Consider the following 26,090-nt stretch of genomic DNA (forward strand, 5'->3'; position numbering starts at 1 on the left):
TGCTATTCAGGCCATGCTTTCAACCCTAAATTTGGTTTCTTAACAATTCCTTCAGGTTCTCCCCATCCTTGGAGAGCAAGCACCTTTGCGAAACAAAGTGAAGAGAATGTGACAGAGCAATGAAGTGCATCCTATATTTCAATAGACCCTGGGGGGGGGGGAAACCTTACATTTCCATTTATATAGAGTAGAACTGGTTTTCATGGGTTCTGAAAGATGGAGAAAGGAAAATAGGTTGCATGCAATGTACTGAGTGAAAAGATAAAACCAGTCCATTTCCACTATGCATGGCTGTCCTAGTAGACCCCACTCCGTGATTCCTTCCGCCTACCTTTCCTTCCAGACTTAGAGGTGGGTTAGCATTCTCTTTCACGAAGCCAGCTCATCCACCTTAATCCTCCCTGCCTGCAATGAGGCCTCCCTCTTGAGCACCTTCCATCCACTTCTCTCACCTAGCCTTCAAGTGTTCTTCATCTGAGAAGTCAGCTTGAAGAGGACAAAAATATCTTTCACTTGACCTTGCTGTCCCCGTCAGGTTTCTCTCTAATTCTCTCTAATCCTTTGACTGCCAAAACCCTCCAAATTCTACTCTCTGTCCAACTTTCTATCAAAATATCTCTTTTTTAAATCCTGTTATTGGAGAGAGCAATGATTTTGCTCTTTGGAACACTGCCAAAGACTCTTTTCTTGCCAAACAGAATAGATTTTTTTTTTTATGCCTTCACCTTCCTGAGTCTCTGTGTGATCCTGTAACAACACTGCCAACCACCAATTCTTTCTGCCTTTTATTTCCGTTTTATAATTTCTTAATTTAATTGCCACTTGACTGTTGCTTCTCCCCTCCCCCCCTCAGGTTCAAATATACTGTCCTTACGCACATTTTCTCTACACATTTTCTGATCTTTACTCACATGTCTATAATCAGGATGACTCAAATCTCTCACATTTCACCCGGTACAGTGTTTCTATCCATGTATAAGGTGAATTCACTTGGAGTTTAAAGGAAGTAGAAGACCTCTACAGATGTTCTTATTCAATGCTTCAGCCTCCACTCCCCCGGACAAGTAGAATAGAGCCAATCAAGTTAAGTCATATTCTTAAACACTAATTGAGCTATGCTAATTGCAGATAGAATTACTGTACCTAAGGATAGATCCAACCAACTTGCCTTCTCCTCGTTGCTTCTTTACTAGTGAGCACTGGGCGATTTAGTCCATGAAAGAGAGTTGGTTGATGACACAATCTGGATTTCAAGGTGTTTCCACTTAGACTTATGATTAAATTGTCATTGTGCACCTACCTGGCCTTATATTGGAAAAAATGGACAATAACCCAAATGATGGTAATGTTGACAATGATAACATTCTTTTAAATTGCTCCAAACCACCTTCTTTCTTTTAACATCTTTTGTATTTATAAACAGAACTACAGTGTATTATTTTATTATTTAGTGTATTATTTTCAATTTATTCCATATATAATATACTCACGTCTCTGCTTAAATATTAACTCCCTATGGACAGGGTCATTTTCTGTCCCACCTCTCTCTGAACCTACCAAAGCCCCGCAAGCCTTATCCCTCTCTCAATCCTGTGCTGGAAATATAGAAATGCTACATATTGATTGACCAATAAGGTACAGCCACAGTTATGGTCAACATGATCATTCTATCATTACTACAGTTGAATAAGTGTTCAGTGGCTTGCTGTAACATAGAGAATTAAATCTAAACCCCTTACCTGGGTTCATGTGGTCATTCATGTCCTGGTCCTTCCTTGTCCCTTTGAGCTCATCACCTCTCACACACACTAGGTACAGCAGCCTCCATTCTTTAAGCCCAAGAATCCCAATCCTTTGGGAATATAGTGTGTAGTATTCTCTCTGGCCAGAATGTTCTCCCAGAACTTTTCATAGCTTACCTTGTACCCTTGCTCAGGTTTTGACTCAAAAAGATTGGAGCCTAATAGGTTCTCCCTTCATGCTCCATAAAAATTATCCCTTTTAGTCACACCCATCATTTTCTAATTTTTATCCAATTTTGTTTTTCTTCAGAGCACTTAAAGCAAGGGAAATAAGCACTTTATAAAATTAGCTGTTTCCTGCCTGGATCGATGATGCTCCATGGTGGCAGGGATTAGACCTGTCACATAGCCTGTTACATATCCAATGCCTAGAAAAAAGACCCTCAGCATCTAACAGATACTCAATAAATATTTGTTATGTGGATAATTGCTATAGAGATCATTAAGGTCTATTTCTCAACTCCTTAAATTCATCTGGCCGATAATGAGGTACTAATCATCTTTGTCACATGGGCAAAAGACCACCAGCATTCTAACCATGGCAGCAGAGAGGAGTTCACATGTTGAAATATGAAAAGTTTACCAGGATTCAGGTACGAAAATTAAGCACCAAGTTTAGGAACCAAAACCTGATAAATATTTGCAAAAGATAAAAGCCAGTGTTCAAATATTTTACTCCAAGTCCACATAACCATATTCAAGTACAGAAGGTAAATGAGGGGACAGAAAGAGAATGTAATATTTATTGAGCAACTATGTGGGAGGTATTTTACATGACCCAGATATGTTTTATCTGTTGATTCTAAATGGCATACTGGTACCATAGGTTTTTCATTTATTAGCTCATTTAACCAGGCCTCGGGCAAGTCATTTTACATATTATGGGCCTCATACTATGCCATGATAAAGGCATTGCTGTTGTTATCATTTCTACTTTGCGAATAAGGAAACAGGCACAGACAGATTAAAGTGATGTGTTGCAGGTCACATATGTTTTGGAACTAAGAAATAGTGAAGAGAATGTGACAGAGCAATGAAGTGCATCCTATATTTCAATAGCAACTATGTGGGAGGTTGCTATCAGAAAAAGTTAAAACTTTTTCTGATTCCAAAGCTTGGGCTCAACTCTGCATCATGCATCCTCATTCAGTTGATGAATATGAGTATGCCAATCAAATGCCACCTGAATCATCTTCACCAGCTCTGTGGGTATCTGCACTATACCAGATAACTACAGACTTCTCTTTTTTATTCCTTCAATTGTTAATGCTCATACAGTATATGTCTTCAATTGTTAATGCTCATACAGTATGTCTTTATTATTCCTAATAAATACAATCACCATCACACAAATGGAGAGATACATAATATTATTTTCTTCCTACTCCTCAAGGAAGTTACAAAAGATACTTTTGTGAAACCTACAAAGAAATGGATCACCTGATCCACATTTTCCTACCAACCAAGAGTTCTTTGGTTGGGTTAGGGTTGTAGCTCAGAGGTAGAGTGCTCACCTCGCATGTGTGAGGCACTGGGTTGGATCTTCAGCACCACATAAACATAAATAAACAAAACAAAGGTATTATGCCCGTCTCCACCAAAAAAAATTTTTTTTAAAAAAGAGGTCTTTGGTTTAGTCTACAGCAAAAGAGTGAGAGTGGATTTTTGTTTGTTTTTTGTTCTCTTCCTTTCTAACGAGGTACTGTGATTTCACATTCAATATTAAGTAGAAAATAAAAGTAATCAAAATTATAACAACAGTAATAACATCAGGCATATATTGAGCACATATTCTATGCTATGCATTAGATCTTTTACATTGATTATTTAATCCTCAAAACCACCCTATGATATTATTCACATTATACATATGAGATATCAAGCTTCAGAGAAATTCAGTAGTCCGTACAGGTTCAGTAAGCGATAAAGCTCATTCTGATGGCTGCAAAACATTCTTCAGTCATGCCTCTGACGCTCATGCCCTTGGACTGTGCATTTCAAAGCATGCTCTATTAAATAGGCTACTATGACTGGAAAATATACTTCCCTTAAACAATACTTTAAACTGTGCTAAAAATGGGCTCTATCCATGCCGATTCCATAGACCAGTTGCCCCAATAAACAAAAGCAATAGAAATCTAGATTGGGCTCAGTGGTGCACACCTGTAATCACAGTGGTTCAAGAGGCTTTGGGCAAGTCACTTTACATCTTTGGGCCTCCGTTTCCTCATTTGAGAGAATGCTAGATTATAAATGGACTATTAGACGATTCTTTAAGCTCTTACCCCTTTGAAGCCAATAAACACAGCCTTTTAATTACTTCCTCAATAAAATGACTTGCTGAGGCAGGAGGATTATGAGTTCAAAGCCAGCCTCAGCAAAAGCGAGGCGCTAAGCATCTCAGTGAGACCCTGTCTCTAAATAAAATACAAAAAAGGGTTGGGCATGTGGCTCAGTGGTCGAGTACCCCTGAGTACAATTCCCCATTCCCCTACACAAAAAAGTAGCAGAAGTTTACAAAGTGTCTTACTGAGAGCAGAGATCCTGTCTCTTCTATCACTTTATCCACAGAGCATAAAAGACAACCTAGAACACAGTTGACCCTCAACGAATATTTAATGTTTAATAAGTGATTTTCAGAACTGTCAAAATTAGGGACTTGAAAGCAAAGAAGCCAAAGGAGCACAGCTGCATTTGATCAAAGGTGTCCTGTCTCTTCAGGAGCTCTCCTCATTGGTGCAGTTAAGACTCTATCATTCCTAAGAGACGTCCAGTCCTGGGGCCTTTCCTCCACATGCATTGACTCCATCAGGTCCTCTCACTGCAGTGTCTCCTCACAGTTCCTCCACCACCACAAAAACCTATTTCACAACTCAAACGAACTCACAGGAGCTTCCCTGGTCACCCCAGCCTGCAGCGTTGTCTGTCCTCTGCCCTCTGTGGTCATGCATAGCACTGAGAATCACAGACTCAGAAACCTTAAGTAGAGGTCTCCACTCTCATCACACAAAGGATAAAAGGAAATGGAAAGGGTCTTACCCAAAGTTATAAAACTAGTAATATCAAAGCTGAAGCTTGAATGCAGGCCTTCCAATATTTAGTTTCTACTCTTTTCATAATCCCCATCATCGCTCACTCCCTTATACAGGTCAATTCTTGAGGAAAAGTATAGCTGACACCCATTATCAATACACCACAAGCAATTATGTAGCTGCTTTGACTCTGTTGGCACCAGTTAAAACAAAGAGCAAGGTAAATGCCAGAGAAGTTAACATTTGTTAAAAAGCGTTCAAAAACATCTACAAAACTCAGCATGAGGAGGACTTCAAAGGGAAGAGTAGCTGTCCATCCTGAACCTGTATCTCCAGTTCTCCTTCACAGAAATCGCCTGATACACACAGAAAGGTTTTTTGATCACTTGTGTGATAATTCCAAGTCACGAGGCAGTAGTGGTTAGTAAAAACATTGCTACGGTCTGAGTTGACATGCAAAAGTTACATGAAATATTCTGTGAAATAAACATGATCAAAGAAGGAGAATGTCAGAATGACGTTCATACATTCCTTTTAAAGCATCTGCTAAAAAAGTTTTAACTATAAGACTGAAAGGGACCTTTAAAAATAAAGTTTTGAAAACCAGACAAAATTTTAATGCTCCAAATGATTGTGAATGTGTATTTCAGTCAAAAATAAACAAAACCAAAAAATGAACAATTCAGTGCTTCTTAATCATAGTAGGGACTATGGAGGAAGAGATAAAAGGCCATGTTTATTGGCTTCAAAGGGGTAAGTGCTTAATGAAACTTCTAAAAGTCCATTTACAATATAGTATCCTCTCAGATGATGAAACCGAGGCCCAGAGATGTAAAATGACTTGCCCGAGGCCACATAGCATGCTAGTCTGAAGTAAAGTGTCTCTAGAGTAATTGATGTCAAACTCTTTCCTTTCTACCCCATTCCCTTTGCCAAACATTTGGCCATCATCATGAATGTTGATCCAAATTATTTACTTAATATATACATAGTGGCACTGTTTCTGAATGAATAATCCAAAGGATTACTTCCAGAGGCCAGCATCTGAGTTTATTATCATATGTTAATATATATTCCATAATATTAGCATCCTTGTATTAGAAATGAATTTAGAAGAGACAAAATGAATAGGTACCCTTGTTAGTAGCATGTCCTAGTTGCACAAGGTGAGACCCCACCAGAAAGCATCCTGACGTCCTTTCTCTGAGGCCACATGCATTGGTTCCTAGATGCCCAGTGTGATACCTTAGCCCATGATCCACTGGGTTCCAAGACAATCTCCTAATGTCAGAAGATGTTCTCAAATAGTCTTTTCTCCCAAGCTGAGCTGCACAGCCCACCAATACCCACCAATTACCGGTTGCTGAGTGGCCCACTTAGGAACCATGACAGGATGACAGCATTACTTCTGTGCATTGCACACCTAGTCCTTGCTTTTCTTTTAGCTACAAGAACAAAGTCAATTGATTTCAAAACCCCCAAAGAACATACCACCAGCCAACAAATGTGAAATACTAACCTTCTTACAAGACCCTGGAGGTGTTTGGGGACCAATACTATAATGTGTTTGTTCTCTGTATTAAAAAGTCAGGGCTGTAACATTCTTTTCTTTTCTGAATGATTTATCAACAGCAGGGAAAAAAGAGATGTAAGAATAAAGAGGCGGGGGGGGGGGGGGAACAAAACAAGGCTCATTCAGATCTCTGGTTGCTTAGTGATTTCATGGCCCTGGCTCTATAGAGTTGCTACACTGGCCCTATAGAATTCAGTGTGAAGGCCTTGTTATCAGTATTGGGACATGGGCACTGCATTTTCTGCATGCTGAGTGTGAAATACCCCTTCCTGAATTCCCTTCCTCTTCTAAAAGGAATGCTCTCCTAGTAATGGCTAGGGCCACTAAAGCCTTGCTTTCTATTTAGAGGAAAAATAAAGTAACACCCTAATTATCCAGCGGCTGACTTCTATCATCCCCACACCTTGGGAAGACAGCCTTGACCCAGAATCTGTGAGTATCTGAGGCCATACACCCCATGTACTTTCTTCTACAGGAGAATAATAGAGATGTTTATAAGAGAGAGAAGGGCTCATTGGAGTTGAATGATTTAACAAGCTCCTTTATTTAATCCTGAATCACCAATTCTATGACTGAAATCTTGTTCTGTAACTTAATAAGTAAAACAAAATAAAGAAATGATGCTTAAAATTATCTGGGAAACTCTCTTATGGGGTCCTTTCATATTCGTTGATGCTGGAGAAATTAGACCTACTACAAACACTTAAGAATAATAGTTGTTATGTTACTTTCCAGCTTACAGCATATGCTTTCTTTCTCATCAGTCTTTCCCAACATCTTTGTGAAATAATTACTATCTGTATTTTTTAAATGATAGAACCAAGTCTCAGAAAAGCCAACTGACTTGCCTGAGACAGGTTGGAATCAGACCTGCTGATTGTATATTCCATTCATTTGCTGACCCCACAGCCCCGCATGCAGCTATTCCAGATAGACGCCTGCCCAACTCCTTGCCTTTTCCCATGTCTTTGTTTCATGTCTCCTCTTCAATAAAGTTGCACTCCTGCTATCCCTACACCCCATCTCCCCTCCCTCAATTTATATTTCTCAATGCATATCAACTTCTGGCGCACTGTCTATTCACCTGCTTATTGTCTGACTCCCCAGATGGAACATAAGCCACTTAAGGTTGTGTCTGTTTTGTTTCCTAAATAGATCCCTAGAATAAACCTGATGCATACTAGATTAAATAAACCTGATGCATTCTAGATTCCCGAAAGATATTTGTCTGATAAATGAGTAGAAAAAATAATAAATTAGGAAGCCACTATCTGAGCTAAACACAAGTTGATACTTGATATATGTTAGAGATGGGAGAAAAGCAATGATAACACATTTCTAAAGTAGACTTAAGAAGAGACCTTTCTCCCATGGTATTTTTAAAGAATTTTACTGTGCTAAAATAAACACAAAATTTGCCATCTTAACCATTTTAAGTGTACAATTTAGTGGTATTAAGCACATTTATATTGCTGGGCAACCATAATAATCCTTCATCCCTAGAACTCCTTTTATATCATAAACTTGCAACTCTACCCATTAAAAAATAAATTCCCAGGCCTGCCTCCTTCCAGCCTATGATAACCACCATCCTATCTTTTTTATTAATGTAGAATTTTATTTATTTTAATTTGTTTTAATTAGTTACATATGACAGTACAATGACCTTGACATATCATACATTTGAATCAGATGGAATATAATTTTTCATTTTTCTGAGTATACAGGTTGCAGAATCACATTGGTCATGCAGTCACGTATATACACACAGTAATAATAATGTCTATCTTCTATCTCTATGAATTCAATTACTCCAGCTACTCCACATGAGTAGACCATATAATATTGTGTGTGTGTGTGTGACCAGTTTATTTCACTTAACATTCTCAAGTTTCATCCATGTTGTAGCATATTTCAGAATTTTCTTCCTTTTCAACACTAAATAATAACATCCACTGTAAATCTATGCCACATTTTGCTTATCCATTTATCTCTTGGTAAACACTTGAGATTCGTCCATGTTTTTTGTTTTTCTATTGTAAAAAAAAATATGGAGATGAATATCAGTGTGCAAATATCACTTCAAGACCCTGATTTCAATTGTTTGAGTGGATATGTCAGAAGTGAATTTGCCAGATCATAGGACACTTCTTCTATTTGACTGTTTCTCTATGTTTAATGTTTTGTGGAAATGCCAAACCATTTTCCACAGTGACTACACTATTTTTCATTACCCCCAAGAGTGCACAAGCATTCTGATTCCTCACAATCTCACCAAAACTGTGACTTTGTTTTATAGTTTTTTCCGTGTCATTCATTTAATATATCATTAGTTAGGTTCAGGCATAAATCATTACACACAGATGAGGCAAATAAGAAAGGTGAAGAAAACAAAATTCAGAGAGAAAAACTATAATTATGCACCAAAGACTGGAGAATCAAGAAGGAAATGGAGCTGGGAAAGGAGACGAAATAAAATAAATTGTTTTAAAATAGAGGTGCGACAAATTCAAAATTCTGGCTGCTTTCAGAAGTACACATGACAACATAGGAGTGCTATTTAGTGACTTGTCCATTTTCTAAATCCTAAAAATAGATAGGAGGTATTATTTTCTGGCCTCCCTTATACTTGGTTCTAAAGCTGTGAGCTGCTCAAACCTGCCCCCCACCCCACTCCCCCCCAAAAAAAGAAAGGAAAGAAAAGAAACAGAGTTTGCTTGAGGCTAAGGAGAGCAGTCTAGGGTGTATCTTCACTTAATTCCCTCCTCTGCACTTTCCACTGCTCAGCCTGGGTACTGTGGCTGAATATTTAGTGCCACAAACTATCTGGCTGAATCAATAATAGTCCTCTGATCCTCTCTCACATTGATGGGTAAGGATGACGTCTGTCTTTTCTGATCAATGCCACATTTTTATTATAACCAAGTCAAATAGACCACCTGCTATGGGAAAAATAGCTCTCCTAATAGGAAAATACCCTCAGGTTTTTGACAATCCATAAGCAAGATTTCCCCAGGCACATTTCTTCAACAGTTCATTACAATTCAGAAATCAAAAGACTTTCATTTGAAGATGTTTTCTGATGCCTTACATCCCAGCTATTTGAAACTCCCATTACTTCAATGCTTTCCCTATATTCAACTTACAAATCAGAATGGAAAAAATTAGTGCCAAGAGCAAAAAAAAAAAAAAGAAAAAAGAAAAAAAAAGATATCCAGGAGATAAATTTAAAGAATAAAGAACTCAATAAAAAATATAATTATTCAACATTGTCCTGGAAGCTCTAGCCAAAGCAATTACAGAAGAAAGAAATTAAAGGGATACAAATAGAAAAAGAAGAACACAAACTATCACTGTTTGCTGACGTGATTCTATACTTAGAGGATATAAAAAATTCCACCAAAAAACTTCTAGAATAAATGAATTCAGCAAAGTAGCAAGATATAAAATTAACACCCATAAATCAAATGCATTCCTATTCATCAGTGATAAATCCACTGAAAGAAATATTAGGAAAACTACCTTATTTTCAATAGCCTAAAAAAAATTTGAGATTCAATCTAATAAAAGAGGAGAAAAGCCTATACAACAAAAACTACAAAACACTAAAGAAAGAAACTGAAGAAGACTTTAGAAGATGGAAAGATCTCCCATGCTCTTGGACAGGCAGAATTAACACAGTCAAATAGTCATACTAATAAAAGTGTTATATGGATTTAATGCAATTACAATAAAAATTCTAGTCTATTTCTATGATAGTTTTCATAGAAATAGAAAAAGCAATCATGCAATTCATTTGGAAAAATAAGAGACCCAGAATAGCCAAAATAATCCTTAGCAAGAAAAGTGAAGCAGGAGGCATCACAAGAAACAACTTAAAGTATACTACAGAGCCATAGTAACAAAAATGGCATGGTACTGACATCAAAGCAGATATGTAGGTCAATGGTACAGAATATAAAACACAGAGACAAACCCACATAAATACAGTTATCTCCTACTAGACAAACGTGCCAAAAACATATATTGGAAAAATATAGCCTCTTCAACAAATGGTGCTGGAAAAACTGGAAATCCATATGTAGCAAAATGAAATTAAACACCTATTACCCAGCATAATAATTAAGTCAAAGTAGATCAAGGACTTAGGCATTTGAACAGAGACTCTGCACCTAATAGAAGAAAAAGTAGGCCCAAAATCTCCCTCATGTTGGCTTAGGAACAACTTCCTTAAAAAAGACTTTTAAAGTGCAAGAAGTAAAATCAATAATCAATAAATAGTATGAAATCAAACTAAACAGCTTCTTCACAGCAAATGAAACAATCAATAATATTAAAAAAGAGCTTACAGAATGGGAGAAATTCTTTACCACACATACCTCAGATAGAGCATTAATCTCCAGGATATATAAAGAAACCAAAAAAGTTAATACCAAAAAACCAAATAACCCAATTAATAAATGAGCTAAGGAACTGAACAAATGAAGCAATACAATTGATCAACAAATATATGAAAAAATGTTTAACATCTCTAGCAATTAGAGAAATGCAAATCAAAACTACACTGAGATTCTATTTCACACCAGTCAGAATAGCAAAAATCAAGAATGCAAGCAACAATAAATGTTGGTGAGGATGTTGGGAAAAAGGTACACTCACACATTGCTGGTAGGACTGCAAATTGGTGCAGCCACCATAGGAAGCAGTATGGAGATTCCTCAGAAAACTTGGAATGGAACCACCATTTGCCCCAGTTATCCCACTCGTAGGTTTATACACAAAGAACTTAAAATCAGCATACTACAGTGACGCAGCCCCATCAATGTTAACAGCAGCTCAATTCACAATATCTAAACTATGGAACAACCTAGGTGCCCTTTAACACAAAATTGTAGTATATATACACAATGGAATATTACTCAGGCTTAAAGAACAAAATTAGGGCATTTGCCAGTGAATGAATGGAACTGGAAAATATCATTTTAAGCAAAATAAACCAATCCCAAAGAACAAAAAACAAATATTTTCTCTGATATGTGGATGGTAATTCACAATGAAGGGTAGGGCTCCAGGGAAGAATGCAGATACTTTAGATTACACAGAGGGGAATGAGGGAGGGAAGAGGGTATGAGGTAGGAATGATAATAGAATGAATTAGACATTATAAAGATATATACATATATATATTTTTACATGACCTGTGTAACTCTACATCATGTACAACCAGAACAATGAAGTTATACTCCATTTATGTATGATGTATCAAAATGCACTGTATTTTCATGTATAACTAATTAGAATATATATGTGTGTATATATATATGAGGAAAAATGCATCATTATCTAATTAGAACTAATTAGATCAAATATATATATAAATATATGCATATATGTGTATATATATATATATATATATATATATATATATATATAAAAATGAAAAAAAAATGAATCATTATCAAGGCAGGGGCACCACTATTAGATACATGCTTTCATGAACAATTATGTGGGGTCCTTACAACCTCACAGAATTTGTTAAGATTAAACGACTTAGTATATCTTACTTTTTTATAAAATGTTTCTAAATGAACAGAAAAACTATAACTCTTCCCCCTCCATGAATCCCCAAGTATGTGTATTTCCTGCACTGGGCTAGCCTGAGCATTGTTCTGTGACTCACTCTTCATCCAAACAGGGATGAAAGGATGACCATCATGAGAGAGAGAGAAAAATGCACATATCTGATAGGCAAAGATGGTAAAGACAGAAAGGCAACAGGAGACCAAGAGGCGATGGATATTTATACTTCTCTAAGTGTTGAAATGCTATTGATGATTTTTATTTTCTTCTCCTTCTTTTGAATTTCTTAATGTTACTACAGTATTTATATATTACTTTTATAATAAAATATTTTGTGGTTTATTAAACTTGCTGTTTTCTTTGCACCTCTCTCTGTGTGCTGCACATTACCTCTAAGAATTTTTCCTGAGCACCAACAAACCCATTCTGGTGTCCACTTAGACCAAGTGTCCAGCCTTTCATCCATCTCTTGAAAACAGCTTGTCCCATGACCACCCCTAAGGACTAGCCAGATACCAGCAGGGCTGATAAATGCCAAAGTTGTTCACAGTTCAAGGGACTTCCCTTCTCAGGGCACAAACAACTTTGTAAAGGGAGTCTACAGATCATATTCCAGAGGGCCTGTTCTACAACAACTCACAAACTCATAGCTCCAAAAAAATGTCCTTTAAATAAAGGCACGTATTCCTGGATAGCTACAAACCCTCTTGTGAAGTTTACTTCACATTAGTCTCCTTAACCCGTCAGCCAAAAACACCTCACTGAAGGCTCTTGTTCCAGAGAATCTGTACTTCATCTTCAGAGACTGGGTTTTTCAAGGCAATCCACTTATCAAGTGTATCCAAGATGCCTTAATGTCTTTTAAAATATTTCAGGAGATTTTTGATGACAAGGGGGAGAGGGTAATTTGGTTTACAGGTCTTAGGGTTTCCATGTTGAGCATCACCTGTGAGCCTGTTATTGGGTGGAGCTCCTTCATATGTTTAAATCTGAAAAGTTGACCTTCTCTTTCAAGGCTGTCAATGAAGGCATGAAATGCTTAAGGAATATGCCCAAGATCCCAAAGCTTTTAAGTCCATGCAGAGCCATACATTAAATATAGATTCTCTGTGTCCCAAGCCCCATGTTCTTTTATTTCCTTCTAACAATTGCTATTGCTTTCTTAGTACATACTGCATCAGGATTCTAATGGTGTCTTCAAAAGAGCTCCAACAATTATGATATGTGCATGTATGAATACAACCCAATACATTCCACTTTTATATAGAACTATAATGCACAGTTAAAAATAAATAAATAAACAAATAAATAAATAGAAAGAAGACCACTGATAGAGTAGAAGAAGGGAATCATAGAGTAGAAGAAGGGAATCAGAAAGGAGAGGAGGGCAAAAGGAAGAAACGCGGACTGAAAGGGAGCTAATGATGTTATATGCATTTATGAACATGTCAAAATGAACCTCATTATTATTTATAACTATAATTCACCAATAGAAACATTTTAAAAGTGCTCCAGTGGAGGTTGTATTTGAATCTCAGGCAGGCATGTGAGTTCTTAAACCTGCTTCACCACTTTTTGTCCTATGGATAAAGACAAGTTCCTTAATCTTGCTGCACCTCAAGTTAGATTCCTGGCCTGTACATTAGAGATAGTAATGACTAGGATTTATTAAACATTTAATCTGTGCTGAGCATTTTTCCAAGCATTTTACAAATATTTTCTTATTCACTTCTTGCAAGATTCTAGGAGGAAGATGAGTCTCTTTCCCTGAAGTCAATTCAGGTTGATGCTGCTAATAAATGTCCAAGTTGGGGCAGGAATCCAGGCCTGTCTGACTCAGAGCCTCTGTTCTTTTCACTTCTACACAGTACCTCCAGGTTGCATTGCAGATCAACAAATACAAAGATGGACCCATTTCTAAAGCAGCATGCACCTTATTACTTCTCAGTGCTCTGACTCTTGCTCCCTCCCTATATCAAACCCAGACTCTCAGGCACCCTGTGGGAAGGTGGAAAGCACAGTCCCTTTGCCACTTAGTAATTAATATCCTCTTTTAATCTGGTACCAGTGCTCTTTCCCATATCATTTATTGCCCGTATCTCACAATTTAGCACTCAGTTATATGCTCTATAAAATTATTCTCCTTAAATGTAAATTTTATGTCTCCCAAAGAAACCATAAAGTCCTAGAGGTCAGGAACCATATCTTACAAAATCACAGAATTAGAAAAGTAATAGTTTGTAAAATTACTCTTATTTTTTTTTAAGAAGCTGAATTCTTTTTAAAAGACACCTTATTTGTAATTCCAAATCCTTTACCTGAAAACAACTGAGCTAAGGAAAAAAAAAAAAACAACTCACACTTGACCAGGTGACATTCATTTGATGAGCTGGTGGCAGGGGAAAAATGAGAATCCATGTTGGCTTATTCTCATTAGTTCATTAGTTGTCATTTTCTTGCGGAAAATCTGGGGTTTTTTTTTTTTTGGTTTCTGCCTAGTATCTCTCTTTGTCTTGGCTCTGGTGCAGAAAAATCTGAATCAACTGCCTTAATTCTGGAACTCTGCTAGAGCTTATGAAAGATAGTGGTAGGACCTGACCAGCAGATCACTTACCAGGTGCTCAAAAGGTGAAAACAGCACCTGCAATGATCTGTTTGCATTCCCCCTAATATTCATATATTGAAACCCTAATGCCTGAATCACTTGTATTAGGAGGAAAGGATTTGGGGAGATAATTAGGTCATTAATCTCCCTCTAAAAAAGTCCCCAGAGAGATCCCTCACCCCTTCCACCATGTGAAGACACAGATGCCATCTATGAGGAATAGGCCCTCAGGAGACATTGAATCTGCTGGCACTTTGATCTCGAACTTCCCAGGCACCAGAACTGTGAGACACAATTTAGGTTGTTTATAAACCACTCAGATATGACATTCTGTTATAGCAAAGTGAATGGACTAAGACAACATCGTAATTGCAAGTGTCCTTCAGTTGCCATGTTGGCCATTCAAATCCTCCAGGAACTTGATAAAGCACAGCCATTGCTTTTAATCTCCTTAGCTCAGACCCATAATCTATGTCACTGAACATGAAAGCCATTAGCACTATCAAGTCATAAACACTTATTATATTTTTAATTTAGTGGGATAACACTTTGGAGACTTTGAGGGGGAAAAAACTCAATGTCACCTTAACCCAGTATTTTTGTGGTTTTTAATACTGTATCAATGATTATTGATAATAAAACATAATGCGTGTTTTATTCCATAGAAATTTTTGAAAATACATAAACATGTAAAGAAAAGGTGTCAGGTATGAACATTTACTCAGTTGCCCTCTGCTACATGTTAATCTGGGGTAGGGAACACTCCCTGTTCTGTTTCTATTTGTCTGTATATGTGTTTGTGTATGTGTATCTTTCCATAATATTTATTGATTATTTTAATTGGAAAATAAAATATATACTGGCTTAAATCTTATCATGCTATATGGTGAGAATTTTCCATTGACATTGAATAGTCATTATTTTAAATAGTCATTATTTATTTTACTGACTATTCAATGACTTTATTTTAATATGCATTTTATTCCACTATATGGATAAGCTATAATTTATTAAAAATCTGTACTAGTGCATATTTAGACTGCTTACAGTTATTTTTTTTTTACAAATAATAAATAAGTGGTGACAATGAAAAGAAAATCTTCTGATGTAAATAATTGTGACTGTTTCCTTGGGATAAATTTCTGTAAGTACTTCTAAGGCTTTTTATATACACTGTTTAATTAACCTCAAGAAAGGTAGTATGCTTTACATTCCCATCAGCAGTGTATAAAAGCACCTATTGCCTGAACCATCTCTTGAAATGCATGATCGACATCTATGTAAATATGTCAATATATCCACATACTGATAGGCACAAACAGAGTTAGTATAATTGGTATTTCTTTAATTGTCATTTTATTTTTTTTGGTACCAGGGACTGAACCCAGAGGGGCTTAGCCACTGAGCCACATTGCCATCCCTTTTTATGTTTTAAGACAGGGTCTCAATAAGATCTTAGGGCCTTGCTAAGTTGCTGAGGCTGGCTTTGAACTCATGATCCTCCTGCCTCTGCCTCCCAAGCCACTGGGATTACAGGCATGAGCCACTGAGCCCAGCTTAATTAGCATTTCTTTTCAATACTCCTAAGCTTGAAAAATATTTTTAAATCTTTGGATATACTCTAATACACACTGTCAATTGCCCATACAACTATACACACAAACACACACACACACACTCTCTCTCTCTCTCTCTCTCTCTCTCTCTCTCTCTCTCTCTCTCTCTCTCTTCTTTTCCTCCTTCTCTTTCTCTTCTTTCTCTTCTTCTTGATATATCTTGATTCAAGGTAAATATAATTATCTCTCCAACATATATTTTATGAATAGATATACCAAATTATTATTATTATTATTTTTTTTTGCCAGAGACATGGAAAGAAATGTACTGGGATGTGTCTTGAGATAGTTATCCTTGGTCTTAAAAAAGGATTATAAAAAGAGAATTCTCTTTTCTCTTATGAATTTGGGACATGGTTAAGCACAGATTTAATGTTAAGAGTTGTTTTCACAATTGTGAGACCTTGAAGAGAGCAAGGTCAATTTCCAAACTATCATGCTAAAAATAAGAAAGTAAAATGTTGGAAAGAAACTACATCACTGAAAATGTCATGGAGCAGATGAATTAACTGATTCTGGAAAAATTACCCTTCTGTAGTCTGTCTATCATAAGAACAAATTTTTCATTCAAGTTAGTTTAATCATTAATTGTTGTTGTTCTGTTTTTTTAATTCTTGAAGCTAAAACCACCTGAATTAACCGGAATTAATGAATTATACACACTGTGTCACTATGTCCTTTAACAACTCTCTGAGGTGGATACTGACAAAGAAGCAGAGAATTTAAATTGTTTTTCAATTCATAGAGTTAATAAGTGGTAGAGTTAAAAGTTGCAGCCAGTAGAATTTATACAATAATTTTTTTAAAAAAATGGAGATTTAATTCTGACCCAAGAATAGGTAGAATAAATTCTCAATTGCCTTAGAAATAGAAAACAAAATCCTAGGACACATCACTATAATTTGGAATAGCCTGGAAATAACTATATATGTGTGCATGTACCCTAACTTTAAGGTGGAAGAAAAAAATACAGAACAGGATCCTAAGATGTTAAAGAGCAAAGTCCACTTATTACATGGCCCAAATGTGGATATGGTTGGGCTGCAGACTCACCTTTACAATTTTTTGCTAAATCATTCTTAATCAAACTCCTACCTTACATGAAAAGTTTAATTGTCATTCTGAATGCACAACTCCAATAAGAGAATGTACAAAAACATTAACAAGTCTTTCTTGATGAATTTGGGTCAAGGACAACATAGTATTTAAATAGGTTTGTGCACAAACACCTGGGAACAAACTCTACCATTTTTCCTGGTTGTTCTACAGCAGTAGATGTATTCTGATTCTTTATAATATACATTAGAATAAAAAGGAATCTCCACCTACACCCAAAAAAGAAGCCAAACACAGGACACTTTCTTTAGATTTATTTTTGTCATAAAATTTCAAGGTAAACACCCTATGATATCCTAAGATATATTTACTGTTTTAATAAACCTCAGCATTATTTTAAATATTGCTCTCTCCAGTACTACATATAAAAAAATTAAATCAATCTGAAAAACTAAACTTTCTATGAATTGTCTTCTTCAATCCCTCTTTAGGGGAGGTCTCTTAACTTTATTTTCTCCCTTTATTGACTGATTATTTTCACTGTGTGCTGAATAGATCAGCCCAGTCACAAAGCTGTTTGTGCAACTAAGGTAACTTTTTTTTTATTTTTTGCATACATCAGCCTTCCCCTCCTTTCACTTCCCTCTACCTAATCCAAGGTAATGCTATTCTCTTTTTTTTTTTTTTTGCATTACAATTCTTAATACACATATATACCATAAACAAATACCGAATGTTTTCTCTGATATAAGGAGGTTGACTCATAGTGGGACTGGGAGGGAGAGCATGGGAGGGGAATAGATGAATTCTAGATAGGGAAGAGGGGGTGGGAGGGAAAGGGAGGGGGCAGGGAGTTAGCAAAGATGGTGGAATGTGATGAACATCATTATACAAAGTACATGTATGAAGACTTGAATAGGGTGTCAACTAAGGAACTTTCTGTAATTTCTTCAGTTCAACTTGATGACTGATTCTGGGCTCCTATTCATCTGTGAAGATGCCTTGATCAATTTTTGCACTCGTCATCTCTATCAGATTGTGTCATGGCTCTGGAGGATTCCAAATAGTCAAGGCATTGGCAGAGAAGGAGTGGCCTGACCCTGGCCCGGGGAGCATGCAGACCACCAAGAAAAGCCCCTTTCGTCTTAAGGGCTCCTCCATGCACTGCCTCAGCCTAGCCCCAGTTGGAGATTCAGCATCTCCCACCAGCAGAGACTTCCACAGCTTACACATTCCAGAGTGCACCTCCGGATGCAGGGCTTTTCCTCCAAGAAACATCCAAGTCTCAGCTTTCATTACCTCCCAGCTCCATGTCTCCCACTACCAGTTTAAGATTCTTCTTTTCTAGTCTTCAATATAGCAGCCAATTTTTCTCTCATTCCCTTTTTTTTAATAAGTTGTAGTTGGACACAATACCTTTATTTTATTTATTGATTTTTTTTTAATGTGGTGCTGAGGATCGAAAACAGGGCCTCACATGTGCTAGGCGAGTGCTCTACCACTGAGCCACAACCCCAGCCCTCTCATTACTCTTTAATATTTTCCCTATACTCCAACCCTCTCTGTTCCATGCTAAAGCAATGAGTCTCAAAATTGACTGCACATTGGAATCACCTAGATGTTTGAGCAAAACTCCCACGGCTTGATGGCAATCCTAAACCAAAGGAAATTAAAATCTCCAAGGACAGGTTCCAAGCATCACTTTGTTGTTTTAGTTAATCTCAAGTGAGGATTGACCATGCCTGCCTTAATGGATCAGGATTTTGGAATCCTGTTTTTGGTACAGTCACATTCCTTTTCTGGGGATAGAATAAGAAGGAGGTTAAACTACCTCCTTAAAAATAAAAATTAAAAAAAAGAGTGAAATACCAACCAAACAAATCCAAACAAAGGAAAAAATATCTCATAACTATCATCAGACCTTCTAGGTTGATGCTTTGTTATTTCATCAACCCTGGGTCACGAGCATATTGCAGAGAACTCACCTAAAATTTCTAACAGCTAACTAATACATCCAGATGTTGAAGGAAGATATCTTCCTTCAACTTTTCTTATTCAATATGTCAATAAATTTAATGTATCTGGCATCTTTAATAAACCTCAACATGTAGTTCTGCATTCCATAAATCACTTGACACAGCATGTTTTAAAGTAAAATAGTCTATAGGCCCATAACCTGCTTCATTATTATAATTATGTCACCTGCTCTGAGACTGAAAGCCAAGCAATGACCAGCAACTTGTCCCTTACTGCTAAGAGACTGCCAAAAAAAAAAAAAAAAAAAAAGCAAGCACATGGTATGTGCTGAAAAGATAAGGATAATCAGTGGATAATTTATGACCTTGTTCTACCAAATGGGAAAATGTCCTATTTTAGCTCCATTTCATATGTCTATGCTCAGTGAGAAAACATTCAGTATCTCATATTTGAAAATGCTTTGTTATTTCATCAACCCTGGGTCACGAGCATATTGCAGAGAACTCACCTAAAATTTCTAACAGCTAACTTTCACTCCCAAGGTATTTAAAAAGTTACCTAACCTCTTTTCATTAAAGGATGCTTAATTCAAGCCATTAAGTTAATAGACTATTATTATCTAACTCTTTACACTTGCTCTATTTCAAACATACACTTCCTTCAAGGTTTCTTCAGTGCCAATATCAAGAAAATAAAAATCCTTTTAGCAAGCTAATAGAAATCACATGAGATATTTGTTATCTCACTTTTCGCCTTTTATGTCTTACCTTCATGGGAAGTTTTTGGCATAAAAATGAATGCTTAGCCATTACTGTCAAGCACCTGTCTTATTGCTGCATTCTTTTGTTGTAAATCACAAGTATCCTCCTTTAAAACTGCCTGTGTAACTAATGATAACATCTTATCAAACAGCCAAAAAAAATACCCAAGGAGTTTAACTGGGAATAAATGAAAGTCAGAGGCCAATAAATCAAGCAGGTTGACCGTCCAATAATCAAAAGACTGTGGGAAAAAGAAAAGCCACCCCCCGACACACACAAAACCCCTATCAGTCCTCCTCCATTTTCAGCATTCATAAAAGAGCAACTGAGGCATCTCTTACAGGAGATAAAATGATGGAGACTCACGTACAAATTGCACAGCCAAAAGCTTCCTCCAGTGTCAGAGGCAAATGTTTTAGATTTCACCCTTCAAAAGGCCAAGAGAAACTTTCACAAACAAAAAGTACAAGCTTCATATAAAATGCATGGTCATGTCAGGGAGCCCTAAGTCCCCAAGGCAATGATTAAATTATTGCACACTTTTAAGTTCTAGATAATTATTCTCAGTGCTAAATTCTGAGAGCTTTCTTATTCCATAGATATGAATTTTTCTTAATTTTAACCAAAAAAAATGAATAAAAGCTAAAGTTTCTTTTCCGTTCACTGCATTGCCTTTCTCTTCCAGCTTTATGTTCAGCATCTGCTCTCAAGTACAGTCTTCTGAAAATTGGCAATCAGCTGTTGTTGGCAGCTTAGAATTGGGAAAAACAGTTTTGGGACTCCTTTTTTAGAATTTTTCAAGGATTAACCTCCACAGAGAGTTAAGCATCTGATACTTACTTAAACTCTGTTACGACTTTGCAGGATTGATTTGACAAAGGAAGAGTATTTGATGATGAGTGGACATTTGAGTTTTCTCATTTGAAGATGATGTTTCATTAGCCATGAACCCCATGGGCATAGAGGTCATCTGTCCCTAATCTTGGGGCCTACATTTTCTAACACTCATGACAAACACAAATTGCATATTGAGTATGTGCATGAAGTAATCAATGCATAAATGAATGTATCAAACAAACATACAATAAACCACCAAAGCTGATATCTCTTCTTTAACTCTAGGATCACCAATTTCTGGTTGAATGAAATTTTTCAGTATGACTACTGACTTCTAAGAATTGAGTGTCAAAGCTAAATGACATATATAACAGTAGCAGAAAAACAGATATGACATTGACATAATGGAAAACTAACAGTGAACCGCAACAGCAGGTATTAATTGATTTGGGACAGAAACTACAATAATCTTTGGAAATAAGGAAAGTCAATGATGGAAATTTCTTCCAGAAAATTTTCATCTGGAAATGAAATACCTAGGAAAAAATATATCTACTATATACCTAATTTGTCACATTGTAACCATGAATAACCATTTCAGAAAAGTTTTATTTGCCAATAAAAAATGGCAGAAATTAGAGTGGGGACAGGATATGACTTGGAGAAGAGAACACATTTGGCCTAACAGGCTTATTTCCTGGACATTTGTTACGGTTTAGATATGAAGTGTTCCCCAAAATCTCATTTGTGAGACAATACAAGGAAGTTTAGAGGTGAAACAATTGGGTCATGAGAACATTAACCTAATCCATGCATTAATCCTCTGATAGGGATTAACTAGATGGTAACTATACGCAGGTAGGATGTGGCTGGATAAGTTGGGTCACTGGGAGTATACCTTTGGGATTTGTATTTTGTCCATGGTGAGGGGAGCTTTCTGCTTTCTGGTGCCATGACCTGAGCTGCTCTCTTCCACCACACCCTTCTGCCATGATGTTCTACCCCACCTTAGGCCCAGAGCAACGGAGCCAGCTATCTACAGGTAGAAACCTCTGAAACTGTGAGCTCCAAATTAATTTTTCCTCCTCTCAAATGTTTCTTGTTGGGTATTTTAGTTATAGCAGGAAAAAAATTGATTAAAGTAATACCAAAGTTAATGTGAGGATTCCAGAGACTCAAGTATATTACTATATACTTATATTATTATATATAAGTGTCTAATGGAGTTCCTTGAATTGGGTCTAAGAGGAAAAATGACGTCCTGGAAGAAAGCTCATCATTTGCACTATTCTCTTCTATCCATACCCCCACTGTAAATTCTAACCCAATACAGACATTACCTGCCAATAAGCTCCAGTAAATTCCAATAACTTCTCTTGACTTTCAAGAATAAACATACAGAAATTCCAAATACCCCATCTTTGCAATCAAGGATCCTTTTCTTACTGAATTTTGTTTATTCTTCCATCATAGTACTTAATACACCATGCTTAGTATTGTGATTATTTTTAATCTACATTCCCTATCATATTGCCAAATTGATATTGACAGAAGATTGACCCGCAGCTTTGCACGTCAAAAGAACTTCCTTTCTTGAGGATCTGTGCAGTATCAGTCATGACATTCATTAGCACCACTCATCTACTACTTCTGGTTCTCCACCAAAACAGGTGGTACAGCTGCATTTCCTCATTCCTGTGTGGGTAAATGGGACTAGTGACCAGTCAGGGAAATATGTGTCACTCCCTGGGCAGAACATGCAATGGCTGGTGGAGGACCCTCCAGGCTCTCTTTTCCCTGTCTTAGTGACTGGCAATGTTCACCATACTGACTAATCCATTAGACTGTATTCCATAGTAATTATAAACAGAACACCTCTGTTGATCAGTGGTAGACAAATAGCATAAGAAATAAAACTTTATTTTAAGTCACTCTTATTGAGGCTTGTCTATTACTATAAAACATCTTATGCTGGCTGATGTAAGCACCATGTTAAATATTTTCACATGTATCATACCAGTGAAGTTCACAAGGACCTGTAGGTATGACATGTATGAGAAATATTTTACAAACGAGTTTGTCAAAGGTCAATTAGGTTTATTCATTCTTTCACTCAACTAATATTAACTGGATACTGTTCTGTGCCAAGCAATGTCCTAAATAGATACAATAGGAAACAAAATGAAAATGGTCCCTGCTCTGAGTTTACATTCTAATAGGAAGGGACAAATAAAAAATCACTTATAAATTAAAAACAAAAACACTTTATATAGTGATAAGTAACATGGAGAGAATTGAAATCAGGTGTTATGACAGAAAAAATACTTATATTGATTGACAAAAGCCTTTTTGAGTTGATCATTTTTAGGCTGAGATCTAAATGACAAAAAAAATCTCCTATTCTGATATCATGCTAAAAAGACATTAAATCAGGGGCAACAGTTCATACATAGGAACTAATGCAGAAACAAGCTTATTTAATGGAGAAGACAAGGGTCATGTCATAAATGGCAAGGAGGGAAATGATATAAGATGAAACTGGACAGGAAGAGAGAAGAATCACACAGGGTTATACATCAAAATAAGAGGTATGGATTTGATTTTCTATCTAATGAAATATACATGAGTGTTTTAAGCATATTTGTATAACTTCTGTTTTTAAAAATTTGCTCTGGTTGATATGTGAAGAATGCATTACAGAGGAGCAAGCTTGGTAGCCACTGGAAAAGTCTACTAGGATGGTAATATAGGATGTGGACAGACCAGGGACATAGTATGAAGGGTAGAGTGAATAAGACTGGTGAATTGCTTTAAAGTGGAAGGGTAATCAACTATCGCCCCTAGGGAGGAAATGGAACCAATATAACCCTGTTTTGTATCTTGAAAATCTGCACATATGGTACTTTGATTTGCTGAGATGGGAAAAATTGGAAGAGGAGGAGGTTTGCAGAAGTGGAAGGAAATTAAGGGTTTTGTCTTATACATATTAAGTATAAAATGCATTCTTAAACGTCTATCCTTTGATGTCAAGTTGAATATATGATTCAGAAGCTCAGTATGAAGATGTTAACTGGAGATAGAAATTAGTAGTTACTGATATTGAGATGCAGTTAGAGTCGTAAAGTTGATGAAGGCATCGAAAATAATAATAATAATTATGTGTATATATATATATATATATATATATATATATATATATATATATGAATGGGACGAGGACAGAGACCTATGGCACCCTAAACCTTTCAAAGGTCAGCAGAGAAAATAGTGCTGATCCAGAAACACTAGGCAGGAGTGGCCAGTGAGACAGAAAGAAAAGTTGGAAACAGGACCTCACAGAAGCCAAGAGAAGAATGTGTTTCAAAGAAGAAAGTGTGTTAAATGCTGTGCCAACTGCTTCTGAGATGAGAACATTAGATTTAGCAAAAGGAACTTCTTGAGGACCCTGACAAATACGGTCTCTTTGTAAGGTCAGGGTGGAAGTATAAGGTGAGTGAAGGCAAATGAGGATGACACCCACAGACAGACTAATTCCTGCTGTGCAGAGAAGCAGAAAAAAATGTAGCAGTGAGTCGCTTGGAAGGAACCTGGAATCCAAGGAGTGCTTTGGGATGAAGAAGATCTTCTCTGCTGTATGACCCGAGGAAGTCCAAAGTCCCCATTATAATTTATGAAATTCCTGAAAAGAGGCAGTGACAAAAGATATGCAGTATGGTTAATTAAGTGTGTGGCAGTGGGAGTCAAGGGGCATCAGGAGGGACAGAGACGGTCCCACTATGATGGCTCCTCTGCCTCCTCCATCCCAACATCCTGCGTGACAGGTGCCATTTCTGTTGTCTACCAGGTGAACATGTGTCCTAGTATTGGGGGCAGTGCTACCCAGCAGTAGGGGAAGGTGGACTCGCTGAGGATTTCAGGGTCATGAGGAAGATTAACACAGCATGTTGTATAGCAAATAGTGGATAAGCCACACATGAAACATTGCTGCTCTTTTAAAAACCTTCCATCTCTCCTCCCACAGCAGCCTGCCTTCTCCGTCTGATTCCTTCCTCTCCTCTCTATCTAATTTTCTTTCTTCTGCAATTTCTAACTTTGCTATTCCCTCTCAGGCAAAATACACATGCACACATACACAACAAAACAAAAGTATATGTTTATAACATAGACTTTTTTTCCCCTTCAGGGTCATTTACTTTTTTGTGTGTATGAGGATGGGTGCACTTTTGCTTTTTATTCCAAAAAACATAGTTCACTTTATATAAGAAATTCTGGAGCCATTTCCTAAGATAGTACATTTTCCATCTCATTCCATATACAAACTACCAGGCAGAACATCTGACTTTAATAGGAATTTAGCAAGTAACAACTTGCTTCCCCCTTCCTCAATGAAAACTTAAGAGCAGAAGCGACGTTCTGATATAATTTCAACAAGGCCCTCCATACAATAGGGTTGTCCTTAAGGTTTCCTTAGTTATGAGCTGTTGTGTCTGGAGGAGACGCACTGGCTTCTTCTAATCTTATGGTTAAAATAAGTTACGAGCTCTGTATACTATTAAGAATAGAGTGATAGTCACCTATAACATCTGAGGTTTTTACATCATGTTTGTTTAGAGGTCCAAAAGAACTTCAAACCTTTAAAAAAAATTAGATCTCAGCATGCTAAGTTTATAAAACCTTTCATGTTTTCCTAGGAATTTTTAATTATGCTATGTATAAGACTGTTAAATTGCATTTGGTTTATGTACCCTCAGAAACCTTTATCAATCTGAGCTCTCCATTCCCTTCACCTGGAGAAGAACAACTTGTAAACATACAATCAATGACAAAGGAATTTAGACATATGTGTTTCCATAATTTTTGTAACTTTTTGCACTTCTGTAAAGCTCATTTAGAAAAATTAAGAAAAGTGGCATTACTTTATGATTAAAGAATGTAATTTTTATATGCCAATATCATTAGGACAGAAAGAAAGATGCAGAAGTTAGGAAAAGGTACAACATGACTGAAACCATGAGTTCAAGAAGTCCTTTATGTGTATAGGTGGCAGTTGGGCATTTAAATTCATTTAATCCAAGAGAATAAAGACTGGAATCTTTTAATAGCCCAAACCAATGTAAGGTTGATACCTGCAGATACATAATTAAAAAATACTTTGCAACTATAAACCAGGTACTCCACAAAGCCAGCACAACTCACACAGACAGTGACTGTCTTTGGCATTACAGTTAGTGCCAGCCACAGGGACATAGTG

The 26,090-nt window shown here is 36.7% G+C and overlaps 1 protein-coding gene across 3 annotated transcripts in view; it reads right to left on the reverse strand.

Moving 5' to 3' along the window:
- Positions 1–26,090, reverse strand: part of Nell1 (neural EGFL like 1) — a 794,610-nt gene that overhangs the window by 385,970 nt on the left and 382,550 nt on the right. The gene's annotated exons all lie outside the window — the stretch shown is intronic.

This window comes from Marmota flaviventris, chromosome 9, assembly GCF_047511675.1.
Source record: "Marmota flaviventris isolate mMarFla1 chromosome 9, mMarFla1.hap1, whole genome shotgun sequence".
NCBI lineage: Eukaryota > Metazoa > Chordata > Mammalia > Rodentia > Sciuridae > Marmota > Marmota flaviventris.